Source organism: Bactrocera dorsalis, chromosome 1, assembly GCF_023373825.1.
Source record: "Bactrocera dorsalis isolate Fly_Bdor chromosome 1, ASM2337382v1, whole genome shotgun sequence".
Taxonomy (NCBI): domain Eukaryota; kingdom Metazoa; phylum Arthropoda; class Insecta; order Diptera; family Tephritidae; genus Bactrocera; species Bactrocera dorsalis.
The window spans coordinates 96,129,202-96,147,587 of NC_064303.1; the positions used below are offsets into that span (position 1 = coordinate 96,129,202).

Genomic DNA, 18,386 nt, shown 5'->3' on the forward strand with positions numbered 1-18,386 from the left:
GTTTCTATGATCTCGAAGACTTATTCAAAAAAATAATGCTTTGCCATTATTTAATTTTTTATTTTATTATAGCAGCACTTATATTGGCGGACTTATATCAATAGTTATACATATTCAGCAAAGTGTCGTAAATAATCTAGTTTGACAGTTTTGAAGGCCGAAAATATTTACGTCTCTTCTCCAAATTAGTTTCGCTTGCATTTTAAATTATTTGGATTTATTATTATTGATCAATATGCAGAATAACTTTTTATAACGTGTTAGAAAAACAATATATCTGAATTATATTATTTAAATGTTGATAAAATGGAATTTTTGTAGCAAAAGAAAAAATCTTTGATTATAGCTAAGTATTTCAGATATTTCGCAAAAATATTTTTAGGCAAAAAAAATTTTTATTTTTTTATTTCGACAAATTTTAATAATACTCAACAATTACCCTCCTCCCTAACCGACGAGAGGGGCGCAATCCGCAAATGAGCGGAATTAGCCAAGTCTTCAAAGGTAAGAGAGTTTTTAAGCTGCTCTATTCTAGAAATAAAATTGCTTTGTTTTAAGTTCAGTGCGATTCAATTGATTAAAAATTGAAACATGTCTCTTTGCAACAAAGAACTCTCGAATATCTTTCATTTGATACCAATATTGCAATATTGAATTTATTTGGACTAATTTGTTTCAAACAGGTGGCAACATTTTGCGATAATAGTTTGATAAAAACTAACTCAGCGCTATATAGTATGTTAGGCTTATTGCAATAACTTTAAATTCATTTTTAAAATTTTCATTCAAGTGGCAACCCTTCTTAAAAATATTTTTCACGTAAGCCTGTATTAATGTCGTTAGCTTAATACATATATTTTAATATATGTATATAATCAATTATTTTGTTAACTGAATTGAATAAAAAGTTTAACCAGGTGGCAATACGCCAAAAAAACTTTCCTTGTTTTGAACTTTCCCGAACTACTACATTTTAATATACACATATTTGACTTTTTTTCAACTTTTATCAATGTTTTTATTTCTAAAACAGGTGGCAACCTTGTAAAATGCAATTGATTTTAAACCGGCTGCAAATTAAAACAAAAAATCGAAATTAAACTTTTCAAATCTTTTTTTTTCAACTTTAACAATTTTTTATTTTTAAAACAGGTGGCTACCTCGTAACTTTGATTTGATTTTAAACCGCCTGATAATTAAACCAAACAATCGAAATTAAATTTTTTAAATTTTTATATTAAATTTATAAAAAAATTTTAATTTTAAAAAAGGTGGTAACCTTGTAATTTTAATTTTATTAAGCATTCTGAAAACTAAGCCAAACAATCGAAACTAAAGTATTCAAACTTTTAACAAATCAATAAGAACCTTAAAGAAGCAAAATTAGCTTTCCTTGATATTACTCGGTAAGCGCCGATAAAACGGACATGGTACTCTTCACAATCAGGTATTCTGTACGGACGTCACGGAAATCCCAGACGCTCAACGGGGTAGAGCAAACAACCAAGGACTTACCAAGTGGGGGTAATTTTCTACAACAAAGTATCGTAGAAACTCAAGGTGGAAGAGAGAGTAAAAAAGACCAGAGGTGCTTAACCTACCACTAAACGAGATTGTAATGGAAAACTTGGAAAGCCGAATCAGTAGCAAGATTGGCAGAATTAGGTGAATTTTCCAATAACCTTAGCGCATAGCGATCACACATGCTCACGTTTTATCTGAGACAGAATGTTTCAAGCTACCTTAAAAGAGGATAGCTGACGCAAGGCCTCACGAACCACCATCGGAACTTTGAACCTCTACACGGACGGATCAACAATGGCTGATGGGGTGGGCTCCGGGATGTATTGCCCCGAGCTAAATCTCAGGCGACCCTTCAAGAGAATGAAATATAGCATTATCTTCTAGGATTTTTTGTATTCAGTAAAGCTGAGATGTACCTCATAAAGCAAGAAAATACATAAAGAATATCAATATATTCAATATTTTCATATTGCCACAGTCCTTATAAGCAGGAAGGTGGTAGATATAGTAGCTGCCGGAAAGCGGCTGTGTTGCTTGTGTTCCAGGCCAATGATGAGATTGCCAAATGGGAAGTAGGCATGAGAGATACGCTATAATACCTACTCTGCTTTTGTCCATCCTTATCTAGTGGTCGTCTTAAATATCTAGGAGCTTCGAAGTTCAATGGACTGGTTTAAATTAGTTATCAAGTCTCTAATAAACTAATAAACTGAATTTAAGTTTAAATAATTTGGTTTGTCCCACTCCTTTTTCTGAAAAGTGGAGTTCATTGTGAGACCATAGCCTCTCAGTCGTTCCAGCTAGTGTGCGAGGAAAGGAGTTGCTAGAGAAATGTATAATGAGCCCTCCGCAGGATTGTGGGCTTGGTTTGGGACCGCCACGTAAAAAACGCTCTCAATGAATAGTCAAAAACAACCATGGATGAGAGACCCTCTTTGTGATGACGACCATGGAAACATTTGAAAAAGTTAAGAAGTTTGTACATCTCAGAAGCAGCAAGAATTCCACAAAGCGCAGAAATATTCTTGCTAGCAGATAATACTTTGAGAATGAGATTTAGATCCATCTCTCGACGGACAAAAATTATCTAAAAAACCTTCATTGTTCCCATTCTACATATTACACGGCGCAGAAGCATGGAAGATGAATGAGCTGAGAGCTTACTAGAGAACTGATAAAATCTAGAGAAGAAGATAAAATCATGAACTCTACGGCGAAATGAATCGATGTAGAAGATAAGCTCTAGCAAAAAGTTCTTTCGATTTTAGACTAATGGTTGGATAAGGAAAGCAAAGTCGCCATCGCATCGAATGCAAGGATAGAATGGACTCCTGTCTCTATCTGGGTTCTACAACTAACGTGACTCCGCAAAGGATAGCGGTAACGGGCGAAGTGTTGTGTTCTCGTCACAAACCGGCAAATGTTTGTAGTGCCAAAGAAGAAGAGAAATAAGCGAAGGTTAAAATCTATATATATATATCGATGGAAGTTTATAATGAGTATGATGACAAAATAGGAATGACATTGACTAACCACACAGATCTTTCTTTGACGTAAACTAAATCAAACATTTTTTTCTTCAAAGTTATTGAAGACTTTTTATCAATATGAAAGATTACTCACACTGTAACATATAGTATAAGCAAATAGTGTTTTTTGACTCGCTTTGCGACTGACTTCTTTGGACTTGAATCATGATGTGCTGAACACAATACGACGACAGACGACAAACGACAGTACGAAAGTGAAATGAAAACTTCGTTGTGCATCCTACTCCATGCACGGCATGTAAACAAAACAACACAGCTGTCCATTTTGCATGTACACAATTTCGTTGTGGCCATACTAATACCTTGCACTTCAATGAAATTTTAATATTTTGTTCAAAGTGAAATTTTTTATGCAAAAAATAAGTAAATAGGTATATATTTTTGTTTTAAATTATCAATTGTTATTACAAATGATATAATAGAGCTATTTTATGCTTTTATTTGTAAAATAACGTCAAGTTTGTAAGAGCTGTGAATAATTTTACATTTTACATATTAGCGGCATCACCACTCTTCCTCATCTCTCTATCTTCCATTCCACTGTTGTCCTACTGTCGTTGGCAAATAGGAGAATTTCTAAGTTAGCGAGAACGACAACTGTCGGCCTACAGTCGTGTATTCGTGTCGTCGTCAAAATAAGTGTCCATAAGAACGTGTGTAATATTTGACAGATGTCGTTTGTCGTCTGTCGTCGTATTGTGTTCAGCACATGATATAATGAGTCTTTACATAAACAAAAATCTGCACACGTGCAGCAATTGATGTATTGCTTTGCAATTAAAACAAAACAGCCAAAAGGAGGAGAAACAATAATTTGTTTATAAATATTTTAACAGAGAAACCAAAGACTGTCGCTTGGTCAACGACCACGCTTACGATGGCAGACATGTCTGGGGCAGAATAAGATGCAAACAGAATGCGAAAAGTGTGTGTATTTTTAACCCAGAAAGTGTGAAAGCAAAAGTGGAAGATAAGAGGAAAGTAATTAAAAAAAAACAAGAAACATTTTTACTTGAAGAGATTTATGGGATTACAAAAATAAATATAATTTATGACAAAATTATTTCAAAAATTAATTTATGTGCAAAAAAAAAAATTTTTTTTGTAAACGAAAAAACAACAACAATAAATATTTTCGAATATCTTTGCTGGCATATGGCGCATAAATCAAACGATGGAGCGTCAACAGGTGTTGAGCGGTAATCAATTCAAAAAGGGTATAAAACAATAAATCAAGGGAAGTTGCGAAAATAAGTAATTCGTCATGAGAAGGATTAATTTACGCATGCTGCCTTTCAACGCCACGCGCACAACAACAAAACTAACAAGCTTGTAGTGCTGCGCATGCGCACGTCACACTGCTGAAAAGAGAGCATAAACGTATATATGTACATATATCAATAAACACGCCAAGCAGCCACAATAAAAGCGCGTTTTGTGACGAAATTCGTTTCAAGAATTTTAAAATGAATACCAAAAGCATTGCACGAAGGTCAATAGCCAAATCACAATGCGAATATTCTTAAACTCAAATCGAGCGCTAAGTAGCAACACCACTTTTGCATTGTTGTTCTTGCTGTTTTTGTTATTTTTACGACGCCGACGCTTTTAAATTGCTCTCATTTTCATTTTAAATTTCTAACAAATTTTATTGTTTTTTAATGAATTCTTCTGCGCCGCGCTTGTGACACTGCTCTAACGCGCCATGCTCCTCTTAACGCACTTCTTATCTATTTTATTAATTTTTAAATTTTTTTGTTGCGAATTTCAACAAACACGCTTCTTCAGCACATTGCTGCGTCTATGGACGACCTTCATTTATCAAAAAGGCGAAATCATTTCCGCAAACGTTGAAATGTGTTCGACAAAAACAGTGGCTTGTTGTGTTGAGTGAGGAAGAGAAGGAATGTGTTGGCAGTAGGGGAAGCCCCATTCGATATTAACTTCAGCTTTTGCAAAACATGCGTGTTTTTGATAAAAAACGTGCGTGTTGAAAGTTGAAGTAGGCTGATTTTAATAATGTTTAAATGGCATTCGAATGGTTTTATAAATATGCGTGAAGACTGGCAGATGATATTGAGAAAAACCAAAACAAGATTAAGCAAAAACGTTTGGTGTATTGAAACTATAATACCCTTCACAGGTGTATTTATGTCATAAAAGGGTATAAAAAGTTCTATTATCTTGTCTTTGGTGGGCCAGTTTGTATGAAGGCTATATACAATAGAGATACGATCTCAACAATTTCTTCAGAGATTCCACCGTTGCATTGGACATGCCAAATTTCTTGAAGATATATTGACATATAAAAGAACTTTCCATACAAGAACTTTATTTAGATCGGTCATTTTGTATTGCAGCTATATGCTATAGTGGTCCGATCTCATCCGTTTTTTCAAAGATTGCACCATTGCTTTAGATAATAGACCAATCCAAATATCGGCAAGATATCTCGTCAATTAAACAAATTTTCCATACAAGGATTTGACATTGAAGGTTCAGTTTGTATGACAGCTATTTCCTAAAGTTATCCGATATCGGTGATTTTAATTAAGAAGTAGCTCCTTGAATAGAAAAGAACGTATTCAAAATTTCGGATCGATATCTCAAAAACGGATGGACTAAATCGACTTGTTACGTACATACATATGTACATATATACTTTATAGGATCCCCAACGTTTCTTTCTGGGTATTACAAAATTTTTATCAAACCATTTTAAGGGTAATAAGCTTACTTAAATGAGAGCTTAAGATACCAGTCGAAAGGTAGGTTAGGTTGGGTTACAATGGCCGGTTGTCACGCCAGACATAGACCTCCTGGTTTTTTATTAATTAACTAGTCCCTTGAAGCGAAGCTTCTAGATATGTGATACGGGTTCTAGATAATGCTGAGCAGAAGCCTTGAAGGTGTTCCAGCGTTTCTCGTATGCCTACTTTCCAGAACTTTCTGTATGTATCGTCGTTACTTAAGTCTACCCATCCGGCACCGTCCTTATAGAAGTAACCAGTTATTATTATCAACAGTTTAAGTTTTATAAATAAGATGCTCAGAGAAAATGATGATTCTCTAGTACAAGGACCTAATGAACGGGAGACTTTACTAAAGAGAAGATTGAGTAGCTGTAGCTCATCTGAAACGTAACATAAAGACAATTCGACTTGCCCAAATGTAGGTAAAGACATTTAAAAGCTATTCTAGCATATTTAATATTTATTTCTGGTAACTCCAATGAAAAGCGCACCAAAACTTCTAAATAACAATTTCTAAGACATTTCATCCATAACTTTAGAATTAGTTCATTACAAATTGGATTTTTATCGAAATAAAATTGTAAGCGTCCGGATTCAAAATGTAAAATATTATTACAATGGTAACTCGACAAGACTTTAAAAGCTAGAATAATCCATTACAAAGAAGGGTTCCTCAAAGAACACATGTCTGAACACTCGGAAATCCTCAAACACTTTGACTTCATACTGAATCATAGGTCAAAGCTTGGCGCAAGGGTTGGTGGAAGGGTTTACTGTCAGGAGTTCTTTATCAACTCCAGCTTCAGACTTCCTGACTATACAGTGTTTTCCACCCCGAGATTGCAGCCATTAAGGTAGCAGAAGATTTGCTGTTCCGGAGTGTAGCCGCTTTTAGAGAAGTGACCATCCACTCAGACAGAAAAGCGGCGAATTTGAAGCCTTGAACTGATTTACAGTGCGTTTAGGAGTGCCTAGCTTCGCTATCAATATCATCGGGTGGCTTTGTGATAAGGCTAGTATGGGTACCAGGCCACAGCAGCATCGCAGAAAATTGTATAGCCAGGTGAGCTAGCAAGAAAAGACACCCTAGAACCGTTTTCGATAGAATGAAAGCGGATCGGTTTTCCCGTATCCTCTTGTGTTGTACTACTGAAAAGCTGGTCCTCGCGGAAGATTGGTCAACGCTGGGCCACCATTGGTACATGCGCTGTCGCAAAAGCTTTTGGCCCAAGATCGAGATCTAGGGATCTTTTTGTCCTCAATAAGACACCATCTGCTGAAGCTGTATGGAAGAATATGAGGTGAAAACAACTCAACACTTCCTCCTCTGTTGTCCCGCGTTTGAGAGGTCAAGACTTAAACACTTGGGAGCGAGTATTTTCAGACATGCCACCGAACGCGTGAATGGAAACTAAACGCTTGTACTAATTTGTATTGGCTACTAAGTTTTTTTTTCTAATTTATAAGTTAGAACACAGAAGTTCTTCTTCAAAGGAGCACATATAGAAGTTCATGTGCGATCTTTGAACAGCCATTCAATTTAACCTAACTTATTATAATGACAATTTAATTCTAAAATATCATAATATTGTTTTCAGGGTGCTCCCCGCTTAACTCAAAGTTCATATACCTTTTTCATATAATTATTTTGAAGTCAAGGGTTTTTTTTGCAACTTTTCCACTCAATGCCTTGGCTTTTAGCAACTAAATACTAATTAAATTAGTTTAAGCAATTTGTTATAGACTTTCGAGACAACAAAAGAAAAAAACACTGGCACATGCAACAACTAGTTGTCTCGGCCGACTTAACTACATAACAGTATTAAACAAAGCAAAGAAGTAAAACTATTGATTTGTTTTACTTTGTTAACATCGTAAATTAATTTGACTTCATCACAGCTAAATAACTAAAAACAAAGAGTGCTTTTAGTTCACTAATTCAAGGTCCTTAACTAGTAACTATGGAAAGTGCTACGCTTTGTGGGGTTTACTTGTTTTATTTTATAGTATATATATTGTATGTATATATACATGGATATATATTTATATATCTATGAGTATATTATATTTTTTTGCTGCTTTGAGTCATATGACAATATTAGTAAAAATGAGTTAACTGCTGGTTAATTAGTAAATTCCTGCAAAATTAGGTGAAGTGATTAGGTGGTCTTGCAAAAAGTTGACTAGGTGTGGTTGAAATATGGAAAGTTTGATCACTTCGTTTAATTGACTAATGGAGGGAGCAGTAATTTTAGTTTTTATAAAAAATCCACATTTAAATATAATTGGATTGTGGCTTTAAAGTGTATCGTTTTGTTGTTTAATGGTCAATTAAAATTTTATACACAATTTAACTGGTTCAACTTTTAACTAAACTACCTGCTTAACTACTTCGGACGTACTTGTGATTGGAGGGATTTCGTTTTTTGTTTAATTGGTAAAATTACCAAATTATTTTCCATTTAAAACAATAATATTTGTTAATAACAGGTAATCAAATTTATAAAAAAAAATACTCCCTCTGAGTAAATGCGCTTTTCAAACCATTTTTCGGGTGGAAAACTGTAATAAAAAATATTTTATTATTTAAAAATATTGATAAACATAAAAAACGAAAAAAGTTTTTTGTTTTTTTTTTTTTTTTCTTTAAGAGGTTTTCTATTTTATGAAAAAGTTAAAAAAAAAAGTTATAGCAAGGCTGAAAACTGCGCAGCAAAATTGGCGTGACGACTGCTGAGTGGGTAATGCTGGTTCAGCTTGGCAAATATCGACTATACGATCCCACTTTTCAACTGGGAAAGAAGACTCAGAGTAAACATAGAAAAAGATGGTTGGCGTTAAGACATGTAAGCTAAGCGCAACACTGTAAACATTTATACTTATGACTCGAAAATGAACAATGGAGTTGGTGCGGGAATATACCCTCCAGAGTTAGGCGAAAGGCAGCCTTTTACGTTACGGGTCGACTGCAGTATATTTCAAGCTGAGGCCTTTGCTATTGCGAAGGCCGTGGAGCTGCCCTTTAATGCACCTGCAGGCAATTCCAGAGCCAACATCTTCGTAGACAGCCAAGCAGCAATCAAGGCCACAAAGGCAACGAGCTCACAGAAATAGTGGACGAGATTGCTGAGAATGGTGCACGGCTAACATCCAGCAACGTGATCAACATTGGGAAATCCATCCGACGATCTGGACAGAAGCATGGTAAAAAAAATCGAAACCCGATGGAACAAGCTACCTGGGTGCAAAGCTGCAAAAGTCATTTGAATCATTATACATGGTTTGTGCGGAAAGTAATACGACTGATTTTCTTCCGACTCGACTGTACTTCGGTAAAGGACATTCCTACCTAACTAACAAGCGGCTGGTCAGTTGTCTCCGAGTACGGGACAGGACAAACATCTTCGCGCGACGTGTTTCTGTGAGTGGTGCAAGCTGAAAGCAAGTCGTTTAAGCAGAGGTTGCAGTGAGTGGAAGTGTGCCAAGAAAATTTGAACATGTGTGAAAGTGATCCCGAATTTTTAAATAACGCAATTACAGGTGAAGAGTCATGGATCTTTGAATATGATCCCAAGACAAAAAGGCAATATTCCGAGTGGCGCCTCCTCGCCCAAAAAAGAGAGGAATGAGCAAATACAAAGTGAAAACGTCATTTTATGACATCAAAGGCATCGTCCATCATGAATTTGTTCCTCCTGGACAAACCGTCAAGTTTTACGTGGAAGTCCTCAAGAGACTCAAACTAAAGGTCAATCGGGTGCGACAAGACATTGCAGCCGATTGAAAGTTGCACCACAATAACGCCTTGGCTCACACCACCTTTCTTCTGAACAACTACCTAACCAAGGCCAGCATCCCAACGCTTCCACAGCCGCCCTACAGCCCTCCCGAACTTTCTTTTCTTTCTTGCCTGAAAAGGCCGATGAAAGGCAAGAATTTTGAGACGACTAAGGGAATCCAAACAGCTTGCACCTCGGCTCTAAAGGCTTTTACAGAGAATGCATTCAGTAACGCCTTCGATGCAAGGAAATGGTGCTGGCAGTGCTGCATCGACACAGAAGGAGTTTTTTTTTGAATTTTTTTAAAGAATTATAACGATTGGTTCAATAAATTTTTTTAAATCAACCGGACAAACCCTGTCATCTCATGGCGATTCTTGAGGTGTCATCAATGGAGAAGACCGCACATAATGCAGGATTGGGTATAGCTCAAAAGATATTTAATTGTTTTCTTCAAAAAATATGGTCTAAATTGTCTCTATAACGGCGCACAGTGGGGCCGCTTCATACAAGCCGCGGCAAAAAATAGAAGGAATCGAGGTAGGGCTTTGAAATTTGGCACACATCTCTCATATTGCCAAATTAGATGAAAAAAAAATTGTGTTAAAATCCGCCCACAACCACGCCCACCTCCCATATAACACAAAAATCAAAAATCATCCTACAGTGACAAAATTTTCCACAGTGTAATATTTTGTAAATATAAGATTGTCCAGAAAAAATAAAGCATATCCGCTCACAATTACGCCCATCTCCCATATAATATAATCACAAAAGTTGCAATATTTTCGCTGTTATCACAGCTAGACTGTTAAAAATTGTCAAACGGATTTGAATCAATAAAAATTATTATTTCTCTAAAACTGAAACAAGTCCGTCCACAACTACGCCCACCTCCCATATAACATAACCAATAAATATTCAAAAATGATCATATATTATTAATTATTTATTCAACAAGTAATTTTTTAACATCATCATCCAATTCTAAAGTTTCTTGTTTTCTTCTTTAAGTGGCTTGGTTTCCTCATTAGTAGACCACCTTTTAAAAGTTAAATTATACCCAATATGTAAAATAAATTCCATTGTTTTAAGGGAGAAATTTCCAACTTAACTGCTTCCTGATTGCATGATTTTTTGACAACGGATTCTAGGTTGTTCATTTCTTTAGGGCTTGCATTACATATGTAACAGACAGATGATGCTTTACAACCAGTTGCTGCTTGAGCTATTTTTGTGTCCATCATGGTAAATAAAAGATAGTGACGTATTTCAATAATCTTGTCCTTTATAGTCACAAATGTTGGCAATATGTTGATTATGGTTTCCTGTATCCTTTCGACAATTTCTTTAGTATGGTTTGCGGTTTCCTTGGCATATTCAAATTGAATCGGCCGACAAAATTTGTGGAAGAAGGCCTAGAGTTCTTTGATTTGACGAACCGTCACAACCCCATTTCGATGTTAGAGTCATTATTTCTGGAACATGAGCTAGATTTGTGAAGTTCTCGGCGGCCAAAATAATTCTTTTAGCTGTGTGATCAAGTAAACTTTGCAAATCAACTTGTGTAGATATTGGTGTAATAGTAATATTTTCAGGGTAACAATGCCTTTTTTCCTCCCGAACTCTATAATACGGTGGCAACACATCACATCCGAAGTCTTTAAGCACATTTCGAACAACTTCATACTGATGCTTTGATAACTGTGCATCAATTAACATCGCCAACGCTTTTTGAGAATCTAAGTATGTCTTCTTAATAGCAGCTGATCCAGCTGCGGCCTTTAATTCTTGTTCAGAGTACTTATCTCGAAGTTGTTGGACCTTGTAACGTTTAGCCCGTTGACTACATTCTTCAAATTTCTTTACCGGTCGTCCAGCAATTAAACTACGTTTATTTGAAGTCCCGGGTAATAATTTATCAACCATCTCTACAGTAAAATTCTTATCCAGGCATACAGAATGATTTTTAAATAGTATGTTTTTTTCCTGTGGCACTGGTTTCATTTTAAATTGAGTGAACTTATGTACCTTTTTTTAATTTGTTCTAAAATTAACTTCACCTTATCTTCACTTAATGAAGGGAATTTATCCCTCAAAAACTGCGTCAACATATCACTTTTTTGGCCGCACCGAATAAATTCTTCAGTAAGCTGTCGATTACTTATGGAAACGGATGACATTTTGCAAATATTATTTGCAATATATATTTATACAATCACACCTGTTAAGAACTGTTAGGTTTTTATTACACAACGAATTTCGAAATTACACAAACGCTACTTTAAATTATCAATATGTGAACAACACAACAACCGTTCATAGCTATCTTTGATCCTTATCCGCACGTATCCGCAGTTCATTTTTTCGTTATCATATTCCTTAAAGTGTACATAAAATATTAGGACTAACTAGACAATGTAGGTACACGTAGCTAATAGTCAAAACTATAATTTTTATGTAAAAGTGTTTAAAAATGATTTTATTTTAAAACTTTGTCAAAATTGACATGAATTAGGCCTATGAAATGATAATAATTTTTTTATAATATATTATAATATATATTAGGATGGACTTTGAAGTCACTTCTTATTGCATAAAACGTCGAAACCCCATAAGTCTGTTCTCATATGTTTCTCAATATTTTTCACAATTTTCAAGAGTTCTATTTTTATTTGACTTTAAAAATACATTGTTATGTCAGTGAAATGGCAATTTGCAAATACGTGATAAATTAAACTATATTCATTGTCTAGAAACACTACTGGAATGAAATTTTGTTAAAATTAGATAGTTAAAAATTACATATTTTTGCCGCCTATTACCCACTGTGCGGCGTGAACATTTGCGAAGGTCTCTAGTCCCGTTCTCATGACGGAGGAAAACTTTGTATGTGTTTCGATATTTGAAAAATATTATATAGGGTATTGCTAATATAGTGTTAGTATACTTATTTAATTCGATAAGGAATAATTGGACCATATTTTCTCAGACAACGGCATTTAAAAAAGGCAAGAAATGCAAATTTCGAAAATCATTTTTGGAATAAATACTGAATGATGCCTAAAACAAATCCCTAAAAATATATAACTAAATACATTTCATATAAATAATAACGCAAAAATATGCCTACAGAAATTTGCAATAATTTCGAACTATTCCTAATCCTCAACCAAGTTGGATTGACCGTATTTAACCTCTGTGAACAAGTGCTTACCGGATGCCATCCAACCAACTGCAAATGTTGGCAAGAAATCGTGCCGGAGCATTTACTTATGTAAGAACATTAAAGCGCATCACATGTTATGCTTTAGTTACATTAAAAATTATTGCAAATTGTTAGCGTTCTAATTCAGAAATCGTGCAGCAGATAAACAAATTATACAAAATAAAACAAACGAAGCGCTAAAGACTTCATATTGCATATAAGCTTTGCGTTTTGGCTAAGAAATTGCCGGGAAGCTAAGAAGACGTCTTCAAATTAAAATGTTAGATGGCATTGCAAGGTCTTAGCGACATAGCGGTAAACTGTAAGCCACATGGTGAATAAGTAATATATGCTTATGGTTGTATACCCCACATGAAATAATAAAGTAAAGATCTTTGTGTTGTTGTTATAGTTCATTATCCTGACAACCAATTATTCCGTTTCGGAAAAGCTGTACAGTCGGGTTCGACGATTTTCATTTCTTTATCGATATTTTCGTCGATTGGTTCTTCAGAGGCCGAATTGACCGATTGTGTTTGGTGGGATAGGCATAGAATTCTGTACTATGAGATACTCCTATTTGGTTAAACTATCAAATTGGACCTATACTGTCAATAATTGGATCGTCTGAAGGAAGTAATCGCGCAGAAATGGCCAGCTTTGGCCAGTAAGAGAGAAGTTGTGTCACGACAGCTTTAGGCCACACTTATCGATATTAACTCGACAAAAGTTTCGGAAGCTTGGTTGGGAGATTCTTATGTATCAATCTTATAGTCCTTGCATCAAGTGAATGCTATCTGATACGGTCTATGGCGAATGAATGAACAATTCAAAGACTTTCAAAAGCTTGCTCTTACCTTGGCATCACTATATGTATACCTAGCATTAATCATATAAAATAAAATAAAGATATAAGATAAATATCATAGACGGTATAAAACCATCCAAAACAATTTTCAAAACAAACCCACAAAACGAAAAATCCATAGACAAATTCTTTATGACACCGCTTTTTATCACCGTCAAATCGTATTAGCACGATTTTAGCAATTAAACGGCATACACCCCGCCAACAGCTTGTGCTGCTTCTTCCTTCTACTTCATCAACTGTCAAAGGTTGTGCTGCGACAGTGCAAAATTTTGGAATTCGGCACTTTGAAATTATGTTTTTGTTGTTTTTTTTTGTATTTTTTTTTTTCTAATTTTTTTTTTTTTGGTTTCATTCAAACTCTATGAATGCTTACAGCAGGTGCATTCAACTTTTTTGGCATATCGGTTGCCTGCTGTTTAATGGTCGGCAGTTGTTAGTTGACTTCTTCTTGTTGTTGCCTTTCTAAAAATCCAACAAAAGCATGTTTGCCGCAATCGTTTGCCGACACGGTTTTTTGACAGCCACGCAATGAGGTCGAGCAATTGTACGACTGACAGTTTTGATGCGACATTAAAAACTGTGGCAACCGCAAACACCAAATGTAGCAACAACACACAAGAGGAATAATAAGGAAAACATAGCAATGGAATTTAGGTGCATCCTCCACAATATCATTATTGGGTCATTAAGAGATAGTTATCTTTATTTATATTGATAAAATGAAATGTCAACGAATTGTTAAAGGCGAATACCAAAAATAAAGAGGTAGGGTGGCCTCTTAAATATAGGCATAATAATACTTATAGAAAGGCAAACCAGAAAAAATGTTGACTTTAGATGCACCGAAGCTAAAATATTCGTCACTGGTGCATTCCCTATAGCAATATATAGGAAAACGGCATAAAAAAATATTTGTCTTGATTTTTATCGGACAATTTGTACTATAGTTGTTCCATCTTAAAATTTTTTTCGAAGATTGTTGCCTTGAACAACAATTAATGCCAAAATTTGTGAAGATATCTTGCCAAATAAAAAAGTTTTCTATACAAGACATATTTTGACTCATCAGTTTGTAATATATGTCAACTACATATATCCTATAATGGCATCCGCTTGTCACTATATACAACTTGTATATACAAGTCATCAACTATAGTGGTTCTTTATCGGCTCTTTCGACAGCAGCTTATTGTGGAGAAAAGAACAAAGAAAAAAGAAAAAATTTATGTAGAATGGATATCTCAAAACAGCTGAGACTAGTTCGCGTATATATACAGACGGACAGATGAGCAGAGAGACATTGCTACATCGACTCAGCTCATTACGGTTCTTTCTGGATGTTTCAAATTTCATGGTAAACTTAATATATGTATATACCTTCTTCAGGGTATAAAGGTAAATCGAAGGTGTTCATGAAATTATGTTATAGTGGGTATAGGGGTAGTAATTATGCTGAAAAATTCCTCATCCATAGATTCCGAACTCAACAAAAGACCCTCCATCACCCAACAGCTTGAAGCAGTACTCGCCAATGAAAGCATTATCCCTTTCCAAGCGAACGATATGATATGGTGAGAACAAAAAACTCATCTTGTCTCTCCTTTGTCAGTATAAGAGGTTCACCCTCTTAACAATAAACTTATCTGTCGAATATTACGTTATTTATGTATTCACAATATGTATACAGTGCGAAAATTCTACCATTATAATCAATAGCAGTTGAAGGCGAGTATGGAACGTCACTGGCTACAAGTGCCTGGGCTTTGACAGCAAGACTGTTAGGGGTTTAAGAAACTAATAAAAACAGATTGGTTGGATTTTATGTAGGCCTACTGTAGGCTACCGAGCCAAATACACAGATTAGTGACTCTTCTGTTCCACCGATCTCTGACTCTTCTGTTACAAAAGAGGAGAGATATCAAAGGACTTACTTCTGGTTTGTCCCACATCGGTAAGTGGGAATCACTCAATCGTGCAATTAAATACATTAATAATGTGTTCTACAGCCATTAACACACGGTCTTTACTAAGCCTCTTTGATTTGATTGAGTCAAACAAAGTATTGTGATATCAGGATAATGGACCACAGGTCAAGGTGCATTTCTCAAATTTCAATCAATCTATCTATCTATTACGTCACTTTAGTAGTTGAAAACTTTATCTATTTATCAGCTCGTTCGCCTGAATAGTTAAAGGTGCTTTAACCTTACTGTCACAGAGGAAAGACATTTCATAGGTAGGTAGGTAGAGTCTGACGAAGCACTTAGGCATTTAGGAGGACCTTTGTGATATCAACGGAACTAATATTACCACACTCCATTGTCTTCTCTCTGAACCACCCCGTTCTTCTGATGAAATTCATCAGTACATGTAATTTTATATTTATATACTTTTTTTTCTACCTTCGCCAACGTTACAACTTCTTCCATAGTCGTTGTATGGTGCAACTGGTCTGTTGGCATACGAGTATCTGCCAATTAGATAGTGTTCTGTTCGCAAGACTACTGATTATTCCTCAACCCTTATCTTATCCGGTTAAAACCAACAACTCGAATGGGGATAAGCTAACTCTGTTGATAAAGAGAATTCACAGATCTTTTTTGCTGTACCATAGTCTAGAGGTACCTTTAGATCAGCGTTGTCCACGGCCTATGCGCACAATAGCGCACGGACAGTGCCAGACACCTCACACCAACATGTCGCGACAAGTGTCTGTGAAAGCACGATTGTGCTTCTGTATTCAACTTCGTAGGCAATCAAAGCAGAATTTTGCGATCAGTTGACGCTAGAATAACCAACACAAGCATAACGTGCACACAGTCACGTTGGACAACACTGCTTTAGATCGATCAAATACGAACACTTGACCAATTCTCATCAAGCTCACTCGAGACCCCTTTGTCCAATAGTAAACCTGAAGTTTTACTTTGCAGCACTACTCGTATGTCAAAAAAGTGGTACGGAGGAATGCAAAATCTCATCTCTTATGTGTAGGGCATCTATGCTTCGCAGCAACCGCAAATTTTCGTTTTCGGTCACACTTAACAAATAATTTTGGTCAACTGACAGTTTGATTAATTATTGTTTGGTGGCTTTCGCAAGTCATAACTATTTACTTAATGCATACAAGCATAATCAAATATATATTTACTTTATCAGTGATAAGAAGTGGTTTGTCCATAATATAATATATTATATTATACTTTTATAAAGTGGTAGCACGGAGTAGCACTGACGAGTACAATATGCTAGCTTTTATATACATACATACATACATATATATAAGTATCTATGCAACATCTTCAGCGGCATCATTGTATGTATATTTGTGGAGCCGGCAGCAGTCAAATCCAGTTTTTCAAGCTCATCTTAAGCGCAGCTGATAATGTTATTAACGAAGATGCGCTTAGAAATGCTGCACCGACTAAAGTAGATAGGGAATATAGATATTAAGCATCGGTGGTTCAGTGGTAGAATGCTCGCCTGCCACGCGGGCGGCCCGGGTTCGATTCCCGGCCGATGCATAAGAACATTTTTTGTCTTTTTTAGTAAACTACGAGTATACTAGTGATGAGCGATATTTCACCACCGGTGATTTTATCACTGTGATTGAAAAATCGCTTATAGTCACTGCTATTGCTAGCTCAAAATATCAGTGATTGGTGATTTTTCTTCATGCCAATATTTCACTGTGAATGAAATTTACAATTGGCACTAGCTTATGAACAATAATTGCATTTGGTGATTTTTTTGGTGTCAGAAGTAGAAATTGTGATTTTGAATACTTCTTTATTCACTGTGAATATATGTGGTAATTGTTTGTGGTTAGACGCAGAAATTTTGATTTCGAATACTTTTTCACTGTGAAAATATATGTGTGTTGCATTTTATTTAATTCCGTTGAAGCATTGCTTAAAATAAATATTTTGAATTCGAATTTTTGTAAATTTATTAAATATTGTGAAAATGTCTTTTAAAATAAATAAAAGACGAAGTGAAATGTGGCAATTTTCCGAAGTAATAAGTGAAACTCATGCAAAAGGCAAAATTTGTAAAAAAGATATATCATATAAAACGTCGAACGTTATTAAGAAAAGTAGCGATCGCAATAGCTATATAAAATCACAGTGATTTAAAAATCGCAATCACTCTTTTCACTGAAACTAAAAAATCGCTACTTCGCTCATCACTAGAGTATACATACGTATAGTTAGTATGGGGTGATAAATTTCTCGAGGTTCCCTACTTTTTAGAAGAAAGAACACATAAATATCGAACTTAATAGAGAATGTTTATTGTTGTTAGTAAGAATATTATTTGTCATTTATTTTTTAAAGATTATCTGTTACAAATTTTGACTGCGGCTACGTCTCAGATGGTCTGTTCCCATAGGAAAAAGTCTATCGGTTATCACACGAAATTATATGTTTACCGAAGTGTTCTCTCATGAAATCCATTGATTGGCACCGTTTTGTTGTAACCAAATGTTCCCGAAATCACGATCCTCAATTTCAAGCACCAAATAATCGGTTATCATGGCGCGATGCATTCTCACCGGCATCATTTTTGAAAAAATATGGACCGATCATTCCACCGGCCCATAAACCACACCAAATCGTTGTTTTTTCTGGATGAAATGGTAGGTCTTGAATCTCTTCTATTGCTCTTCGTCCCAAATATGGCAAGTTTGGTTGTTTACAT

At 35.4% G+C, this 18,386-nt stretch overlaps 1 protein-coding gene and 1 non-coding gene across 2 annotated transcripts in view; both read left to right on the forward strand.

Moving 5' to 3' along the window:
- Window positions 1-18,386, forward strand: part of LOC105228782 (protein spaetzle 3) — a 76,662-nt gene that overhangs the window by 48,293 nt on the left and 9,983 nt on the right. The window lies entirely within an intron of this gene.
- Window positions 17,139-17,209, forward strand: Trnag-gcc (transfer RNA glycine (anticodon GCC)). The gene has a single exon. It is a non-coding gene; the product is annotated as a tRNA-Gly (tRNA).